The 19,711-nt window shown below is 46.3% G+C and overlaps 1 protein-coding gene across 4 annotated transcripts in view; it reads left to right on the plus strand.

Moving 5' to 3' along the window:
* Positions 1 to 19,711, plus strand: part of dse (dermatan sulfate epimerase) — a 138,211-nt gene that overhangs the window by 98,833 nt on the left and 19,667 nt on the right. The window lies entirely within an intron of this gene.

Consider the following 19,711-nt stretch of genomic DNA (forward strand, 5'->3'; position numbering starts at 1 on the left):
ATTCCAGCTGTGGCCTAACCAGTGTTTTAAGTAGTTGCATTGTAACTCTGTGCTTGTATATTCTGTGCCTCAGCTAGCATCTTCTATCAAGTCTCCTCTCATCCTCCTTTACTCCAAAGAGGAAAGCCCCGGCTTGCTCAGCCTTTTCCCGTAAGACATGTAAGCCTGTAAACATTGTAATTGTTTCTGCCTCTGCCAGTCCCTCTGGCAATTTGTCCCATTTTGGGATGATTGGTCAGGGCATGAAGTGATACGGGGAGAAGGCAGGAGACTGGAACTGAGAGGGAAATGGCTCAGCCATGATGAAATGGTGGAGCAGACCTGATGGGCCAAATGGCCTAATTCTGATCTTATATCTTACGATCTTATAACCATCATCTTTTGTGTGAAGAAAATTGCACTTCAGGTCCCTTTTAAATTTCCTCCCTCACAGCTTTAACCTATTCCTTTTAGTTTTGGTCTGCTCTGCCCCAGGAAAACACTGTATCTACCCTATCTATGCACATCATAATTTTATAAACCACCATACGATCACTTTGAAGGCCCTGTGTTCCAGTGAGAATAAATTCAGTCCATCTACCACCAACACCTCGCTGCTGGTAAAAAAGGCACAACAAAGACTCTTCTTCCTCAGAAGCTGAAACAGGCCAAACTTCCACAGAAACTGTTGCTGAACTTCCACAGAAGCGCAATTGAAACCATCCTGACCTACAGCGCCACCGTGTGGTATGCCAGCTGCACTGCCGCTGGGCAACAAGACCTGCATCGCGAATTGTCAGGATGGAGCTCCCAGGACTGGACGCCATCTATTCCAGCAGACTCAGGAGGAAAGCAATCAGCATAACCAGAGACACCACACACCCCGGCCACTCCCTGTTTGACCCGCTGCCGTCCAGCAAAAGGTTCAGGACACTAAAAGCCAGAAAAAATAGACTGAGGAACAGCTTCTATCCCAGAGCTGTGGCCTCCATCACATCACTCCCACAGAACAATGAATGAAACTGTGAGCACACACATGCACACACAAGGACTCAAATACTTGCACTAATGGCACTTTGTGCATTACTGTGATATTCTGGTGCTGCTGAAACTTATTTTCTGCTACTTATCTATTTAATACTGTTTTTCTATTACTGTCTTGTTTTTATCTACCACTTTATTTAATTGCCTGAGAGGAAGCCAAACAGAGTTTCATTGTACCTATGTATAATGACAATTCAATTCAATTCTAATCCCTCCTTATGAATCCAGTGCTCCATTCCAGGCAATCTCCTATGCAAGATCACAGGAGGCTACAGAGGATTATCAACTCCAATATGATCACTAGCTCTCCCACCATCGCGGACATCTTCAAAAGGCAGTGCCTCAAGAAGGTGGCATCCATTATAAAGGACCTTCATCGTCCAGGACATGCCCTCTGTTTATTTCTGCTGTTGTGGTGACCCACTTTCTAGCACACATGAATCGGCTCACGAAACAGCGCGCGCAGACAGAGGGGCCGGCCCCAAAAAGGGCGCCAGGCCATCTTCACCAGCAGGGGGAAAATCCCGCGCGCGGAAAGGGTCTGGGAATATGCATTCCCCACAGCAGTCCCGCCCCAGGGAGGGCAGGAACGGGGAGGCTTTAAAGCAGGCCGCGAAGTTTGAATAAACCTCTTTCATCGCAACTCTAACTCACCGACTCCGTGTGGTTATTCTAGCGCTGTGTGTAGCATACCACTACATTTGGTGACCCCGACAGCCCAAACGATATTTGGGCCAGAGATGATCGACACCGCATCTGTTCACGCAGTTTCGTTACAGCTGCCAAGCTTTTGGCCGCTGAGACCCCATCTGTGGTTGGAACAGGCAGAAGCACAATTCCACATTCGGCAGATAACCTCGGAGTCCACTCGTTACTACTACGTGCTGAGCTCTCTCGACCAAGAGACTGCTGCACAAGTTGAGGAGTTTATACAGTCGCCCCCGGAGGATGGCAAATACACAGCATTCAAAGCCCTGCTCATAAGGACTTTCGGACTCTCACGGCGTGAACGAGCACGCCGCTTAATGCACCTGGATGGTTTGGGAGACAGGCCGCCATCGGCATTAATGAACGAGATGCTGGCCCTGGCTGAAGGACACAAACCCTGCCTCATGTTTGAACAGGCGTTCCTAGAGCAACTGCCCGAGGACATACGCCTGCTGCTGTCCGACACAGATTTCAGCGACCCCCGGGAGGTGGCGGCCCAAGCAGATGTGTTGTGGAATGCCAAGAAGGAGAGAGGGGCATCCGTCGCACAGATCACCAAGCCGCGTGCCCAATGGCAGACCAGACCAGGCCCGGCAGCAGAGCCCAACGAACAATGGTGCTTCTACCACCAGTGGTGGGGCACAGAGGCCCGCCGCTGTAGACCACCCTGCAAATCCCTGGGAAACGCCAAGGCCCAGCCGCCGCCGATTGCTACGGCGGCTGGCCATCAGGACAGTCTCCTGTACGTCTGGGACAAGCAGTCGGGACGCCGATTTTTGGTCGACACCAGAGCGGAGATCAGCGTTTTACCTCCAACGAGTTACGACACCCGCAACAGAGAACCTGGACCCACCCTGAGGGCCGCAAATGGCAGCACAATACGAACCTACGGCACCCGCACGGTGCGGCTACAGTTCAGCTCCAGCCGGTTCACGTGGGACTTCACACTGGCCGCCGTGGCCCAACCACTCCTGGGGGCGGATTTTCTGGGAGTCCACAGCCTGCTGGTCGACCTGCAAGGGAAGCGATTAGTCCACGCCAAGACTTTTCAAACGTTCTCTCTGGGCGAAGCAAAGTTGCCAGCCCCACACCTGGACTCCATCACGCTGTCCAACGATGAATTCACCAGGGTCCTGGCGGATTTCCCATCAGTACTGACACCGCAGTTCACGGCAGCCATGCCCAGACACAGAGTACAGCACCAGATCCCGACCCAGGGGCCACCCTTCCACGCCCGTGCTCGAAGGCTTCCCCCGGACAAGCTCCGACGGGCGAAGGAGGAGTTCAAGAAGATGGAGGAATTGGGGATCATGCGACAGTCCGACAGCCCATGGGCCTCCCCTGTGCACATGGTGCCCAAGGCAACGGGGGGCTAGAGACCATGCGGTGACTACCGCAGACTGAACGAGGCTACAACGCCAGACCGCTACCCTGTGCCGCACATTCAAGACTTCGCAGCAAACCTACACGGCACAAGGATCTTTTCCAAGGTAGACCTTATCCGGGGATACCATCAAATCCCGGTACATCCGGACAACATCCCCAAAACAGCACTCATCACCCCGTTCGGACTTTTCGAATTCCTCCGAATGCCATTTGGTCTAAAGAATGCCGCACAGACTTTCCAGCGGCTAATGGACGCGGTGGGACGCGACCTGGACTTTGCATTCACCTATTTGGACAACATTCTCATAGCCAGCAGTAGTCGTCAGGAGCATCTGTCCCACCTCCGCCAGCTCTACTCCCGCCTGAGCGAATTCGGCCTTACAATCAATCCAGCCAAATGCCAATTCGGTCTCGACACCATCGACTTCCTGGGCCACAGGATTACTAAAGACGGGGCAACCCCGCTGCCTGCCAAGGTAGACGCGGTCCGCAACTTCCCCTGACCCAACACAATCAAAGGCTTGCAGGAATTCGTGGGTATGGTGAATTTCTACCACCGTTTCCTCCCCTCAGCAGCCCGAACCACGCACCCCCTGTTCACTCTAATGTCGGGTAAGGGCAAGGACTTTACCTGGAACGAAGAGGCCGCAACCGCTTTCGTTAAAACCAAAGAAGCCTTGGCAAACGCCGCAATGCTAGTGCACCCCAGAACGGATGTTCCTACTGCCCTCACAGTGGACGCATCCAACACAGCGGTCGGTGGAGTGCTGGAACAACTCATCGAGGGTCGCTGGCAACCCCTGGCATTCTTCAGCAAACACATACGACCACCTGAACTCAGATACAGTGCTTTCGACCGGGAGCTATTGGCACTATACCTGGCAATCTGGCATTTCAGGTACTTCTTAGAAGGTAGGCCCTTCACCGCGTTCACAGACCACAAACCGCTTACCTTTGCGTTCATGAAGGTGTCCGACCCCTGGTCGTCCCACCAGCAGCGACATCTGTCCTACATCTCCGAGCACACGACGGACATCCGGCATGTCTCTGGAAAGGACAACGTCGTGGCGGACGCACTTTCCAGACCTACCATACAGGCCCTGTCCCAGGGGGTGGACTATGCAGCGCTGGCAGAGGCACAGCAGACAGACGCTGAGATCCCCAGTTACAGGACTGCAGTCTCCGGTTTACAGCTTCAAGACCTCCCCGTAGGCCCAGGTGAGAGAACCCTACTAAGTGACGTCGCTACCGGCCAACCCCGCCCCGTCGTCCCAGCAGCCTGGCGCCGGCGGGTTTTCGAGTCCATTCACAACTTAGCGCACCCCTCCATCAGAACAATCGTCCAGCTGGTCGCCAACAGGTTCGTGTGGCATGGGCTGCGTAAACAGGTCAGTGAATGGGCCAAAACGTGCATGCAGTGCCAAACGGCCAAGGTGCAGCGGCACACCAAGGCTCCGCCGCAGCAGTTCAAACCCATCCGCCGGAGGTTCGACCACATCCATGTGGATATCGTGGAGCCCCTGCAAGTGTCGCGAGGAGCGCGGTACCTCCTAACTATGGTAGACCGCTTCACCAGATGGCCAGAGGCAGTCCCGCTCACAGACACCACCTCCAAATCCTGTGCCCGAGCACTGATCGCAACCTGGGTAGCACGCTTCGGGGTACGGGCCCACATTACCTCCAACAGGGGCGCCCAGTTCACCTCCAGCCTGTGGTCAGCTATGGCCAACCTTTTAGGAACTCAGCTACACCACACAACTGCCTACCACCCACAGTCGAACGGACTAGTGGAGTGCTTCCACCGTCACCTGAAATCGGCTCTCATGGCCCGCCTGGAGGGGCCTAACTGGGTGGACGAGCTTCCCTGGGTCCTGCTCGGAATCCGCACGGCACCCAAAGAGGATCTGCTCACCTCGTCGGCCGAGTTGGTGTACGGCGCACCCCTGGTCGTCCCAGGAGAATTCATACCAGCCCCAAGGGGGCAAGAGGAAGAACCCACAGCAGTCCTAGACAGACTACGGGAGAGGCTCGGTAACCTGGCCCCCATCCCCACTTCACAGCACGGACAGAGCCCGACCTGCGTACCCAAAGACCTGCAGAACTGTAAGTTTCTTTTTGTACGACGGGGCGGACACTGGGCACCGCTACAGCGGCCCTACAAGGGGCCGTTTAAGTTGATCAGGAACAACGGGTCCACGTTCGTGCTGGACATTGGGGGGAGAGAGGAGGTATTCACGGTGGACCGACTCAAACCGGCCCATGTGGACTTGGCACAGCCGGTCCAGGCTCAGGCACCGCGGCGCAGGGGCAGACCTCCCAAACAGAGGCCGATCCAGACTGTGGACATTGGGGGAGGTATCGCCGGTTCTGGGGGGGGGGGGTTATGTGGCGACCCACTTTCTAGCGCACACGAACCGGCTCACGAAATAGCGCGTGCAGGCAGAGGGCCGGCCCCAAAAAGGGCGCCAGGCCATTTTCACCAGCAGGAGGAAAATCCCGCGCGCGGAAAGGGTCTGGGAATATGCATTCCCTACAGTAGTCCGGCCCAGGGAGGACGGGAACGGGAAGGCTTTAAAGCAGCCTGCGAAGTTTGAATAAATCTTTTTCATCGCAACTCTAACTCATCGACTCTGTGTGGTTATTTTAGCGCTGTGTGTAGCACACCGCTACACTATCATGGAGCAGGTACAGGAGATGGAAGACCAACACTCAAAAGTTTAGGAACAATTTCTTCTCCTCTGCTATCCGCTTTCTGAATGGTCCATGAACCCATGAACTCTACCTCATCATTTTGCTTTCCTTTTGCACTACTTAATTATTTTTTATATTTCTTATTCTAAATTTTTTTTAGATTATGAAGACACGCAGTCCTCCTTTATTGTCACTTAGTAATGCATGCATTAAGAAATGATACAATATTTCCTCCGGTGTGATATCACAAAACACAAGACGGACCAAGGCTGAAAAAACTAACAAAACCACATAATTATAACACATAGTTACAACAGTGCAACAATACCATAACTTGATGAAGAAGTCCATGAGCACAGTAAAAAGTTCAAAGTCTCTCAAGTGTCCCACATCTCACGCAGACGGGGGAAGGAAGAAAAACTCTCCCTGCCATACCCTCCTATGGTTTTCGTATGTACTGCATAAAAGGAAAAACTTTTTCACCCAGAGAGTCGAGAACCAGAGGCCACAGTTTAAGAATAAGGGGTAGGCCATTTAGAACGGAGTTGAGGAAAAACTTTTTACCCAGAGAGTGGTGGATATATAGAATGCTCTGCCCCAGAAGGCTGTGGAGGCCAAGTCTCTGGATGCTTTTAAGAAAGAGATGGATAGAGCTCTTAAAGATAGCGGAATCAAAGGTTATGGGGATAAGGCAGGATCTGGATACTGATTGTGGATGATCAGCCATGATCACAGTGAATGGCGGTGCTGGCTCGAAGGGTCGAATGGCCTACTCCTGCACCTATTGTCTATTGTCTATTGTCTACTTGTTGCCACAAAATAACAGAGTACATAACATATGCTAGTGATAGAAACATAGAAACATAGAAAATAGGTGCAGGAGTAGGCCATTCGGCCCTTTGAGCCTGCACCGCCATTTATTATGATCATGGCTGATCATCCAACTCAGAACCCTGCACCAGCCTTCCCTCCATACCCCCTGATCCCCGTAGCCACAAGGGCCATATCTAACTCCCTCTTAAATATAGCCAATGAACTGGCCTCAACTGTTTCCTGTGGCAGAGAATTCCACAGATTCACCACTCTCTGTGTGAAGAAGTTTTTCCTCATCTCAGTCCTAAAAGGCTTCCCCCTTATCCTCAAACTGTGACCCCTCGTTCTGGACTTCCCCAACATCGGGAACAATCTTCCTGCATCTAGCCTGTCCAATCCCTTTAGGATTTTATACGTTTCAATAAGATCCCCCCTCAATCTTCTAAATTCCAACGAGTATACGCCTAGTCGATCCAGTCTTTCTTCATATGAAAGTCCTGCCATCCCAGGAATCAATCTGGTGAACCTTCTTTGTACTCCCTGTATGGCAAGGATGTCTTTCCTCAGATTAGGGGACCAAAACCTTTATTAAACCTTATTTTGATTTTGATTCTGGCTCATGAAGCCATGCATTTTGCACCATTAAATTATTTTGTGTAACTTATAGTTATTTTTGTATGTAATGCACTGTACTGCTGCCACGAAACGTTTCTCCGCGGGAAGCAATCAGTGTGAGAGGTGGTTCGCTGGTGACACAGAATGAGGTTTAAAAAGAGCTCGGGTGCTTTTTGGCTTCTTTCTTGATGGGCTGAAGTCAGCGTGAGGCCCAATAATAGGGAATGTGTAAGTGGAGCAGCCATTGTGTGAGTGGGCCATTGTTAGAGTGGTCCGGCTTTGGCTCCAAAGCCTTAGGCAAGAACAGGCAGAGGTCGTAAGTAAGTAAGAAAGTTTCTAGTAAGTTTTTTTTTCTGTTAGTGCATAGCTGGTGTGCTGAGAATAGATCTGGAGGTGGTGGTATGTTCATTGCATGAGATGTGGGAGATCTGGGAGACCTCCGGTCTCCCTGATAACTACATCTGCACAAAGTGCACCGAGCTGCAGCTTCTCAGAGACTGTGTTAAGGAACTGGAGCTGCAGCTCAATAACCTTCGGCTCACAGGGAGATTGAGGAGGAGATGGATAGGAGCTACAGGGAGATAGTCACCCCTAAATTGCAGGAGGCAGGTCACAGGGTGACTGTCATGAGAGGGAAAGGGAATAGGCAGCCAGTGCAGAGTACCCCTGTGGCTGTTCCCCTCATACCACTTTGGGTACTGTTGGGGAGGGCAATGACCTACCAGGGGGAGCCTCCACAATTAGGCCTCTGGCATATGCCATTTACATACTTCTACATATAACCCACAATGTATTATGTAAACAATGAAGAATGCTTAACTAAACAATATATTTACAATATTACTACATTAACGGAGACATAGTGGAGTGAGTGTCCAGTTTCAGGTTTCTGGGAATACACATCTCAGAAGATCTTACATGGTCCACTAACACCACAACAATAGTTAAGAAAGCACAGCAACGCTTGCTTTTCCTCAGGACGCTGAAGAAAGCTGGTCTACCTGAACAGGTGCTTCTACCTGAACCTTTTACCGCTGCACCATAGAGAGCATCTTAACATACTGCATCTCTGTGTGGTATCTCAGTTGTACAGCAGCTGATAGGGAAAGCACTTCAGCGGGTCGTCCCTAGCACACAGAAGATCATCCGGACACAGCTCCCAGCCCTGGAGGACACCTACAGCTCTCGCTGCCTAAGGAAAGCTACAAGCATCTGTAAGGACAATACACACCCATGCAATCATCTGTTTGAACTTCTTCCATCTGGCAGATGTTATAAGATTTTCTATGTCCTCACTTCCAGACTGAAAAATAGCTTTTTCCCCAGAGCTATAATTGATCTGAACCAATCGATCAAGCATCATCCATAAGTTTGTTATACTGCTACTTTAATACTGGTTTTATGGCTGTCATGTATCTGAGTTGTGCTTTTGTACTGCTGGACATGGCTTGTACTGGCTGGTTACTTGATTTTATTTATTGTTTATTTATTTTATTTGTTGTTTTTTAGCATTGAGTATGAGAGTTGCAAACTCATTTTCGCTGTATTGGTGCATGACAAATTGTACTATGCAGTGACAGTAAAGATATTCCATTCATTCATTCTAAAATATTAAATACACAGCAGATGGAAACTGGAGTGATAGGGCTGAGGATGGTGCAGTTGGTATACAACTAGAAACGTTTGTAGATGCAGTGTACAGTGAGACTGTGAGGAAGGACAGGCAGATTTTAGGGAAGATGCAGTCAGTGGAATGAGCTGCAGTGTCATGGGTACAAAATTGTCAATGATGACAGATATAGGACTGAAGGTGTTACAATATATTTGAATGTACATAGTATAAGGAATATGATAGATGATATTGTAGTTCAGTTGGAGTTTGCCAGGAATCTCCGAGCGGTGGCTGAAAGAAGATTAGGTTAGGAGTTTAACATCCAAGTATGCACGTTGTATCAAAAGGACAAGGAGGTAGCCAGAGGGAGTGGGTGCCTCTATTGGTAAAAAATGAAATCACATCCTTACAAAGAGGTGACATAGGATCATAAGATATTGAATCCTTGAGTTGAGGAACAGCAAGGGTAAAAAGACCCTGATGGGAGCCATGTACAGGCCTCCAAACTGTAGCCAGGATGTGGGCTACAAATTACAATGGGAGATAGAAAATGTATGTCAAAAAGGCAATGTTATAGTCATGGGGAATTTCAATTTGCAGGAGGATTGGGAAAATCCGGTTGGTGCTGGATCCCAAGAGAGAGAATTTGTAGAATGCTTACAAGATGGTTTTTTAGAGCAACTTGTGGTTGAGGCCGCTTGGAGAGCGACAGTACTGGATTGGGCATTATCTCACTCTTCATCAGGAGAGGGCATATAATACAGCAAAGGAAATTAGAGGATTGGGAAGCTTTCAAAAGCATCAGAAGGCAACTAAAAAAAAGCTATAAAGAGAGAAATGATGAACTGTGAAGGTATGCTAACTAATAATATAAAAGAAGATACAAAAAGTTATTTTGGATATACAAGGAGCGAAAGAGATATGAGAGTGGATATAAGACAATTGGAAAATGAGGCCAGAGAGGTAGTGATGGGGGAAAAAGATGTGGCCAAGGAACTTAATAAGTATATTTTGCATCAGTCTTCGCCGTGGATACCAGAATGCCAGAAGTGCAAGATTTTCGGGGGCAGAAGTGAATGCTGTTGCTATTACTAAGGAGAAGGTGTTTGAGAAACTGAGAAGTCTAAAGATGGATAAGTCATCGTCATGCAAGATACCCAAAAGATTAACTTGCAGGTTGAGTCAGTGGTAAGGAAGGCAAATGCAATGTTAGCATTTATTTTGAGAGGACTAGAATACAAAAGCAAGGATGTAATGCTGAAGCTGTGGACAGACTGAACTTGGAGTATTGTGAGCAGTTTTGGTCCCCTTATCTAAGAAATGGTGCACTGGCATTGGAGAGGGTCTAGAGGAGATTCACCAGAATGACGCCAGGCATGAAAAAGTTAACATCTGAGGACCATTTAGCACTGGGCCTGTACTTGCTGGAGTTTAGAAGAAAGTGAGGGATCTCATTAAAACGTATCAAATATTGAATGGTCTGGATAGATTGGATGTGAAGTACCTGTTTCCTATAGTGGGGGAAGTCTAAGACCAGAGGGCACAGCCTCAGAATAGAGGAACGTCCATTTAAAACAGAAATGAGGACAATTTTCTTCAGCCAGAGGGTGGTGAATTTGTTGAATTCTTTACCATAGATGGCTGTGGAGGCCAAGTGATTGGGTATATTTAAGGTGGGGGTTGATAGTTTCTTGATTAATCAAGGGGTCAAAGGTTATGGAGAGAAGGCAGGGGATTGGGGTGAGGGATCATAAATCAGCCATGATGGAATGGCTGAGCAGATTGAATGGACCGAATGGCCTTATTCTGCTCCTGTGTGTTCTGATCTAAAACAGCTAATTTTGTAACATATTTCAACGAGACCAGACTCTGATTCCGAGTTAAGAGGGTTAGAGGTGGAAGAATTAGGAATAAGCACAATCGTAGGAAAGGCGTGGATGAAGTCACGGGTTGTTGGGGATTGAAGTCATGCCCCAGGTCTCTGGGAGCTCAGGGCAAGCTTTAATCGTCAACAAATGGCTCTCTTCTGGTTTCCTGTGGAGTAACTGTTACAACAGCTTATGCCTGTGGTCATCCCTGACATGTGAGGAATCAACAAAGCTCCCACATGCACTGCTGTGGCTGCTCTGCGCATTCTGCTCCATCCCCCGGTTTAGTTCTGGCAACTGACCAACAGAAAGACTGATGGGGAGCATTTGTTGAAGTGCTGGATGTGTAATTAATTCCTAAGAACCTTATTATCTCTCTTAGCCTCTGCCAGTTATGCTTCAAACGGAAATACCATGTAAAACACTTTACTAAAGTTCCAAAATCTTCGCCAAAATAAATGCAAGAGTCTGCCATCTAATGTCGGTTTATTGTAAACTAAACCAAGAACTTTAACCGCCTCTCTATAACTTTTTTACTGCACCCACTTGATTATATTTTATTTACTTAGAGATAAAAACAGAACAGTTACAATCCCTTTCACCCAATGAGCCTGTTCTGGCTCATATATATACACATATATGATCAATTGACCTACTAACCTGTATACACAAGGAATTCTGCAGATGCTGGAAATTCAAGCAACACACATCAAATTTGCTGGTGAACACAGCAGGCCAGGCAGCATCTCTAGGAAGAGGTACAGTCGACGTTTCAGGCCGAGACCCTTCGTCAGGACTAACTGAAGGAAGAGCTAGTAAGGGATTTGGAAGTGGGAGGGGGAGGGGGAGATCCAAAATGATAGGAGAAGACAGGAGGGGAAGGGATGGAGCCAAGAGCTGGACAGGTGATTGGCAAAAGGGATATGAGAGGATCATGGGACAGAAGGGGAGGGGAGGAAACCCGGAGGATGGGCATGGGGTATAGTCAGAGGGACAGAGGGAAAAAAAGGAGAGAGAGAGAAAGAATGTGTGTATATAAATAAATAATGGATGTGGTACGAGGGGGAGGTGGGGCATTAGCGGAAGTTAGAGAAGTCAATGTTCATGCCATCAGGTTGGAGGCTACCCAGACGGAATATAAGGTGTTGTTCCTCCAACCTGAGTGTGGCTTCATCTTTACAGTAGAGGAGGCCGTGGATAGACATGTCAGAATGGGAATGGGATGTGGAATTAAAATGTGTGGCCACTGGGAGATCCTGGAATTAAAATGTGTGGCCACTGGGTGATCCGTCTTTAGAATATGTGAAGAAACCAGAGCACCTGGAGGAAGCCTATGTGGTCCTGGGGAGAACGTACAAACTTATTACAGAGGGTCCAGAGGAAATGTTCATGAGAGTGATCCAGGGAGTGAAAGTATTAATGTACAAGAAGTGTTTGATGCCTCTGGCCCTGTACTCATTGGAGTTTAGAAGAATGAGAGGGAATGTCATTAAAAGCTACCAAATATTGAAAGGCCTGGATACAGTAGACATGGAGGGAATGCTTCCAATAGTGGGAGAGTGTAGAACCAGATACAACGTCCTCAGAATAGAAGGGATTCCCTTTGGAACTGAAGTGAGGAGGAATTTCTTTTGCCAGAGGGTGGTGAATCTGTGGAATCCATTGGCACAGGCAGCTGTTGGGGTAAGTCACTGGAGATATTTAAAGTGGAGCTTGATTGCTCCTCAATCAGCAACAGTGTCAAGGGCTTTGGGGAGAAGGCTGGAGAGCAGGGGTGAGAGGGAAAATAAATCGGCCATGATTAAATGGCGGAGCAGACTCGATGGGCCGAATGCCTTATGGTCTTCTGGCTTTGTGGATCCCAGGTTGGGAACTCCTGGTCTAAAAGGAATACTCACTTGTAGATTTTGGCAGGAAATAGTTGACTGTGGCAGATTCTGACAATTCAAACGGTAGTAAATAATGTAAGATAGAAATTGCTGGATGGACTGGGTGGTACAGTTGGCGGAGCCAGCACCTCACAGTGCCAGAGAACAGCATTCAATCCTGACGCTGGTTGAGTCAGTATGGAGTCTGCACATTCTCTCTATGACCTATGGATTTCCTCCAGGTTCTCCCGTTCCTTCCCACATTCCAAAGAAATGCTGGTTGGTGGGCCATCACAAATTATCCCTCGTGTGTAAGTGAGTGTAAAACCTTCGGTGAGTTGATTTGGAAATGGGGAGAATAAAAGAAAATGGGATTATCATAAGATTCTTAAATGAGTACTTAGAGCTGCTGGATTTTAGGATTGAAAATTCTAGTTACCCTTGAAATGAAAATATTTTTGCTGATTGAATTACTTCACTTTGCATAGTTTTCTGAAACATAGTCTGCAAATGTGTTGTTATTGTGCAGTGTCCAAAAGCTCATTTAGAAAACCGGTGAGAATATTGGAATAGGTGGAATTTAATAAACCTCTTAACCAAGTGTTTCTAATGATAGGGGAGTTAACACAAAGCACAATGAGACAAAAAAACTATTGATAATTTAAGGAGCCAGATTATGCTAAACCTATCCTGTTGCCCTGATTCCTCACCTGTTATAGGCAAAGAAAAATCTGGGAACTACAGACTGTAACATCTGTGGTAGGGAAGTTATTGGAGAGGATTCTGAGGGATAGATCTGTAAAGACCGTTGTTGATTAGATGTAGAGTGCCTTTATGTATATAAGATCATGTCTTCCAAACTTGACTGAGTTTCTTGTTGACTGACTTACTGCCTGTTACACTGCTGGCAGTTGGGGCAGCAATGAAGGTCCTCCATCGCTGTCTGTATAGAAGGATTCTTCATTGCTGTTTCCGTAGCAATTGTTTTTTGACCAGTCAGGGTTGTTAGCCCTGAGATGAACCCCTGAACCTGAGGACTGGTGGACCACTGTTAAGCTGGCCTCTATCCTTTGACCTGTTTGGTATGGGTGACCCCACAAACAGTCAAAGCACAAGGCGCTGACCCCGGCCGAAATAGCTCTCCAGGTCATTGAGGCACGCAAGCCTCCAAACACTGCGACAAGGTGGTGGTCCTCTTGGAGCTTTCTTGAGGTGACCAAGAAAGCTGATGAGGGTGGGTCGGTAGACATGGTTGATATGAACTTCAGTAAGGTTTTTGATAAGATTCCATGTGGTAGGCTGCTCTGGAAGGTTACATCGCCCATGGAGACTGAGCTAAATGGGTACAGAATTAGCTCAGTGGTAGAGGGGAGAGGGGGTGATGGTGGAAGGTTGTTTCTCATAGCGGAGGCCAGTCGGTAGTGGTGTGCCTCAGGGATCAGTGCTGGACCCATTGTTGTTTGTCAATGATTTGGATAGGAAGGTAAGTTTGGTTAGTACATTTGAAGACAACATTAGAATAGTTGGTATAGTAGAGAATGAAGGTTATAAAAATTACAGGAGAATTTTGATCAGCTGAATAAGTGGGCCAAGGAATGGCAAATAAAGTTTAATTTGGTTAAGTGAGATGTATTTCATTTTGGAAAGTCAGATCTAGGTAGGACTTTCACAGTGAACATCATGGCCCTGCAGAATGTTGTAGGCCTGAGGACCTTGGAGTACAAGGTTGCTAGGAAGTGATGTCACAGGTGGACAATATGGTGAAGAAGGCCTTGCCTTGTGAATAGAAGATCATGATGTGGATGTACAGAACACTGGTGAGGCTGCGCTTGAAATATTGTGTTCAGTTTTGGTTGCCTGCTGTAGGAAAGATGTTTCTAAACTGGAAAGAGTGCAGAAAAAAATTCCAAGGATTATTCCAGGATTTGAGGGATTGAGTTATAGGAAGAGTTTGGGCATGCAAGGCATTAGAATGTAGGAATCAGGGGAGATATTCTTGAAGTGTATAAATTCACGAGGGGCCCAGACAGGGTGAATGCACTCTAGTTCTTCATTCCCCAAACCTGGGGAAAAAAGCTGAGGGCATTGGTTTAACACAAAATTGAGTGCTAACTTTTATTTTAACACAAAGAGTGACATCTATGTGGAACGAGGTACCAGAGGAAGTGATTGCGGGATGTAGATTAACAACTTTTAAAAGACAGGTTGGACAGGTACATGGTTGAAATAGCTAAGAAGTTCATGGTCCAAGTGCTGGCAAACGTGACTGCCCTGGATGGACACCTTGGTTGGCTTGGACCATTGGACCAAAGGGCCTGTTTCTGTGCTGCATAAGTTGATGACCTGCAGCAACCACCTGCCCAGATTTTCTTTCTTCTTGACCACACCTAAGAGGTAACCCACAATGCAACTCGAGCATTATGGCTGAGCCACTGCCCCAGACCAGTCTGATGGTCTTAGACAACTTGGCAGAAAGATTGGAGGTTTTATAATAGTTTCTAATAGTCAGCCACATTTAAAGATTAGTCACCTTTAAATAATTATAGTGAAGTCTAGAATTCTAAGAAATAACAAAAATAATTAAAATGAAGTAAAATCATTCAAACATTTTAAGAGCATAAGACCATAAGATACAGGAGCAGAATCAGGCCATTTGGCCCATTGAGTCTGCTAAAAGTTGTTTTAAGTCTTATGACAAGCTGAGTTCATTGTCATGGGAGAGTGTGATCAGAATCTTGGCTAAATGATTTGAGTCTGACGTCACTTCAGAATCAGGTTTAATACCACTGACATACTGTACTGTGCAGAAGTCTTAGGCACATATATAAAGCTCGGGTGCTTAAGACTTTTGCACAGTACTGTATTTGTCAGCAGACAGCGAGTTTGTAAATCTGATGAGAGCAAAGGATGTTGGGAATGGTGAGACTGGAGCACTGTGGGAGGGATGTGGGGCAGATGGCAGAGAACAAGTGTCAGGGACAGGGGGCTGGCATGTGTCTAGATTCACCCAGCCCTGAGACACTAGGCACGGTCATTTGATTCCAAACAATTGGTTTATTGATCATTACTGAATGCCTCTCTGGTGCTTCCTGCTCCCTTCCCCTTTTCCCAACCATGATTCCCCTCTCCTTGCCCCCTTCCCACTCTCAGTCCACAAGAGAGACCCATATCAGAATCAGGTTTAGCATCACTCACATATGTCATGAAGTTTGGTTTTTTTTTTTGTGACAGCAGTACAGAGCGATACATAGAATTACTACAGTACTGTGCAAAAGTCTTAGGCACCCTAGTTATACTGTATATATAACTAGGTCTTAGGCACCCTAGTTGTAAGACTTTTGGACAGTACTGTATGTCATGACATTTGCTGTTTTCATAGTCATAGTCATAGTCATACTTTATTGATCCCGGAGGAAATTGGTTTTCATTACAGTTGCACCATAAATAATAAATAGTAATAGAACCATAAATAGTTAAATAGTAATATGTAAATTATGCCAGTAAATTATGAAATAAGTCCAGGACCAGCCTATTGGCTCAGGGTGTCTGACCCTCCAAGGGAGGAGTTGTAAAAGTTTGATGGCCACAGGCAGGAATGACTTCCTATGACGCTCTGTGCTGCATCTCAGTGGAATGAGTCTCTAGCTGAATGTACTCCTGTGCCCACCCAGTACATTATGTAGTGGGTGGGAGATATTGTTCAAGATGGCATGCAACTTAGACAGCATCCTCTTTTCAGACATCACCGTGAGAGAGTCCAGTTCCATCCCCACAACATCACTGGCCTTACGAATGAGTCTGTTGATTCTGTTGGTGTCTGCTACCCTCAGCCTGCTGCCCCAGCACACAACAGCAAACATGACAGCAGTGTAGTGCACAATGTAGAAACATACTGTCAGTTACAATAAAAAAATAATGCGGAAGAGGAATAGTGAGGTCGTGTTCATGGACCATTTAGAAATCTGATGCTGGAGGGCAAGAAGCAGTTCCTAAAATGCTGAGAGTAGTGAAAACACCTTTCCCATAAGACCATAGGATATTGAATTGACTTTATTCCTTACATCCTTCATATACATGAGGAGTAAAAATCTTTACATTACGTCTCCATCTAAATGTGCAATGTGTAATTTTAAATAAATAGTATGTACAACAGGACAATTACTATAACATAGAAGTACAATGTTATGTGCATGAATTAATCAGTCTAATGGCCTGGTGGAAGAAGCTGTCCTGGAGCCTGTTGGTCCTGGCTTTTATGCTGTGGTACCGTTAGAGGTAGAATTAGGCAATTTTGCTCATTGTCTGTTCCACTGCTCGATCACGGCTGATTTATTATTCCTCTCAACCCCATTCTCCTGCCTTCTCCACATAACCTTCAATATCCTTACTCATCAAGAACCTATTAACCTCTGCTTTAAAAACATATACCCAATGGCTTGGCCTCCACAGTTGTCTGTGGTAATGAATTTCATAGGTTCATCACCCCCGGCTCATCTTTGTTCTGAAGGGACATCCTTGTATTCTGAGCCTGTATCCCGTGGTCCTAGAGCCCCGTCCTCCCCAAGATGGGAAACATCCCTTCCACATCCACTCTATCTGGGCCTTTCAATAGGTTTCAATGAGATCCATCCCCTCATTCTTCTAAACTCCAGTGAATACAGGTCCAGAGCCATCAAATGCTCCTCATATGATTACCCTTAATGCATTTCTCCCGTTTAATCAGTTCACTTTTTAAAATCTTTGCAGAAGTTGTAATTCATGTAAAAAGATAAAAAGAAGAGATATCACTAGGGGGTGCTGCTGTTACATTGGGAACACAGTACCATGCCATTCAGTTCAAAGGTGTTTTAAGTTTGTTTCAAGGTAAGGAATCCACTTACAGAAACTGGCCAGGAAACTATCCCTGAAATATGCATATCTTTTTAATCACTGCTATTTTCACATCATGTGCCATCTCACAACGATCAACTCCCCTCCCCCTCCCACTTTCAAACCTGTTACTAGCTCTTTCTTCAGTTAGTCCTGACGAAGGGTCTCGGCCCGAAACGTCGACTGTACCTCTTCCTAGAGATACTGCCTGGCCCGCTGCGTTCACCAGCAACTTTTATGTGTGTTGATCAACAAAGAATATATTTTACCAAAAATGTATCAATTAAACCTTTTAAAATATTTCAAAGTTCAAAGTTAAATTTACTATCAAAGGACATATGTCACCCTGAGATTCAGTTTCTTGCAGGCATACTCAATAAATTCATAATAGAATAATAACCTTAGCAGAATCAATGACAGACCGCACCAACTTGAGCACTCAACTAGTGTGCAAATACAAAAAAAAGAAGTACTAAATAAATAAGCAATAAATACTGAGAATGAGATGAAGAGTACTTGGAACTGACTCGATACTTATCCCAAAATGTGCTATTCTAAAACATGTTCCCATATTTGAAAAATTATTGGGCCAACCATTATTTAACACATAACTGCTGGAATTGACCGGTGTTTCTCGTTCAAAAAATTAGGTTGTGAGGCAAAGGGAAATTTCATAATGAAATTTTTCCAGCATCCAAGAGGAGCTCAAGCTTTTTTTGAGTTCCAATGTATCCAATGTCTAAGTATTATATTATCAAGTACGTATACAGTATGTTACCATATCCTACCGTCAGATTCATTTTCTTGCAGACATTTACAGGAAAATAAAAAAACACAATAGAATTTTTAAAAAACAATACATGAACAAAGAATGACAAACAACCAATGTGCAGAAGATGGCAAATTGTGCAAATAGAAAAATAATACTGAAAACTTGAGTTGTAAAGAGTCCTTGAAAGTGAGCCTGTAGGTTGTAGAATCGTTCAGAGTAGTGATGAGTACAGTTACCCATGCCAGTTCAGGACCTTAATGGTCATGGGGTAATAACTGTTCCTGAATCTGGTGGTGTGGGGCCTAACGCTTCTGTGCCCATCTCCAGCCTGATGGTGATAGCGAGAATAGATATGTAGTGCACAGTGGTGGGTATTTGACTCAACAACTCCACAGTGGCTTCAGCACTGATTCTCATTCGGACATTTTCGTCTGCATTCTCTTCTGTAGCTAAACTGCTGCAGTTCTTCTAATTCCAGACTGCAATCACTTGTTCAGATCTGGGTCATAGAGAACTGCAAACATATTGACATTACAACATGATACTTATCAAAGATCTGCTGAAACCACAAGCAGAATATACACACACAGTGGCCATTTTATTAGGTACACCTGTATCCCTGCTTGTTAAGCAAATACCTAATCATCCAATCATGTGACAATAACTCAATGCATAAATGCATGCAGACATGGTCAAGAGGTTCAGACCAAATATCAGAATGGGGTAGAAATGTCACCTAAATGACTTTGACCACGGAATGATTGTTGGTGCCAGACTGGGTCGTTTGAGTATCTCAGAAACTGCTGATCTCCTGGGATTTTCTCTATGATTTACAGAGAATGGTGCGAAAAGCAAAAAGCATCCAGTGAGCAGCAGTTCTGTGTGTGAAAACGCCTTGTTAATGAGAGAGGTGAAAGGAGAATAGCCAGACTGGTTCACGCTGACAGGAAGGTGGCAGTAACTCAAATAACCAAGTGTTAAAAAGGGGTAGATGGAGCTCATCAGCCTGGAAGGCAGTCCATCTAAGAGAGGGAAAACTCTGATTTCAAACCTCCGCTGCCTTGCAGCCATACCCACTGATGGGAAAGTCTTCGGGAGTAAACCCTGAGGACAAATCTGGAGCTGGAGTCCCTAAGGCAGTCCGACGTTGCCTTCAACCTCGTTCTGGCAACTCCTGCGACGACACTGGTGCCAAGCTGTATCGGCCCTTGCCTTTCCCTTGGACAACATCGGTGTCATGGAGAGGGGAGACTTGCTGCATGGGCAACTGCCAGTCTTCCATAAAACCTTGCCCAGGCTTGCGCCCTGGAAACCATTCCAGGCACAGATCCATGCTCTCACGAGACTAACGGATGCCACAGAAGTGGTGGATAGAAGAGCATTTATGAAAGCACAAGATTCAAAAATTGAAGTAGATGGGCAACAGTAGCAGAAAGCCACAGAGGTACACTCGGTGGCCACTCTGTTAGCTACAGGAGGTACCCAA

This window comes from Mobula birostris, chromosome 2 (assembly GCF_030028105.1).
Source record: "Mobula birostris isolate sMobBir1 chromosome 2, sMobBir1.hap1, whole genome shotgun sequence".
Classification (NCBI taxonomy): Eukaryota; Metazoa; Chordata; class Chondrichthyes; order Myliobatiformes; family Myliobatidae; genus Mobula; species Mobula birostris.